We start from the raw sequence: 1503 nt of genomic DNA on the forward strand, positions 1-1503 counted from the left end.
AGCCGCCAGACTTTCGTGTTGTCCTTTTCTGTCCCGCGGCGTCTCTCCCCTGGGGCGGGGACGCCGCGGCCTGGGCTCCGGTGCCCGTCGGTGAAAGGGCTCGGTCTGCACTTTCCGGCACCGGAAAGCGGCGTTCCTACCCCACGGCCTCTGGCTCGGGAAGACCTCGGAGGTTGTGTCTCCGGCCTCCTGGACTGGCTGGGGGGCGGTGGGGGCCGGAGTGGGCGCCTCTTTGGCTGGAGGAAACGGCGGCCGCGGCCCCCTTCGCAGAGCCCTGCCCGGTGATGGGAGACCCTGTGAGGAGCCCGTGGCCCGGCCCCGGCCCCTCTCCTCTGTGTGCGTTTAGCGCTCCTCTTCCGGGGTGCTCGGCGCTCTCCTTCCGGGGTGCTCGGGGCGAGGACTTGGAACTCGCCCGGCAGAAACTTTCCCAGGGAACGGGAGACGAGCCGCCTGTTTAATAATGAGGTAACAGGAGAGCCATTTCACTCTCGGTAGCAGTAACATCAACATTAAGAGCTGGTCTTCACTCTTATGGGGAATTGAAATTTTTCTGTTTACGCATTTATTTATTTTTAATATATTTTTTATTGATTTTTTACAGAGAGGAAGGGAGAAGGGTAGAAAGTTAGAAATATCCATGAGAGAGAAACATCGATCAGCTGCCTCCTGCACACCCCCTACTGGGGATGTGCCCGCAACCAAGGTACATGCCCTTGACCGAATCGAACCTGGGACCCTTCAGTCCGCAGGCCGACGCTCCATCCACTGAGCCAAACCGGCCAGGGCTGTTTACGTATTTATTTTTAACTTTGTATGGCGAACATTTCAGACAGACAGGAGTCAGGAGTATAATGAATTCCCTCCTCCAGCTTCAGCAACAACCACAATGATGGGCTGTTGGGGGAAAGCCCCAAACGTCCACATTCAGGATTGATTCCGAAGAATGGACCCGCAGGGGCTTATTCAAGTTCGCAGGAGCTTTGATAGGAGAAACCTACTGCTTGGGCAAAGCAGCTGTGTGTTCCCGGTGGGGGCCGCGGGGGAGGCAGTCCACACCCTCCCGGGACGGGGTTTCTTTTTTATAGGTTTAATAGTAAAAGCGAGTGGTGGGTAAGTCACACGGGCCGCCAGGAAAAACAGCGCATTTCTAAGTTAACGGATAATGTCAGGCAGTTTCCCCCACTCTGTGCGCTCATCAGCCTCACTCCTGGGTGCTGGCGTTTGGGCGGTCCTCTGGCTTCCTGGGGGGTCAGCCAAGCCTGAGGCTGCAGAGAGGTAATCACCGAAGGGTAACCGAGAGTCCAGCATCCCCCAGACGCTGGAGCTCTATTGCATTTCTGAGTTAGTTCCCCTACAAGGGCCGATCTTGTTTCATTTATAAATACTGTTAAGTATTTAATAAAATAATTGTTGATATATGTACCTCCCCCCCACTCCCTCAGTAGAACCTTTTGATTTCTGTACTAACAAACCAAAAGCCCACAGGGATTTTATTTATCTATA

At 54.5% G+C, this 1503-nt stretch overlaps 1 protein-coding gene across 5 annotated transcripts in view; it reads left to right on the plus strand.

The window, feature by feature from the left end:
- Positions 1-1503, plus strand: part of IST1 (increased sodium tolerance 1 homolog (yeast)) — a 29285-nt gene that overhangs the window by 799 nt on the left and 26983 nt on the right. The window contains exon 1 of one of the 5 annotated variants that reach the window (XM_005881178.2): positions 405-465. The exons of the other annotated variants lie outside the window; for them this stretch is intronic. The gene's annotated coding sequence lies outside the window, so the exon portion shown is untranslated. Of the gene's footprint in view, positions 1-404; positions 466-1503 lie in introns of those variants that run through there. 5 annotated transcript variants of the gene reach the window in all.

The sequence above is a fragment of the Myotis brandtii genome, unplaced genomic scaffold (assembly GCF_000412655.1).
Source record: "Myotis brandtii unplaced genomic scaffold, ASM41265v1 scaffold670, whole genome shotgun sequence".
NCBI classification, from domain to species: domain Eukaryota; kingdom Metazoa; phylum Chordata; class Mammalia; order Chiroptera; family Vespertilionidae; genus Myotis; species Myotis brandtii.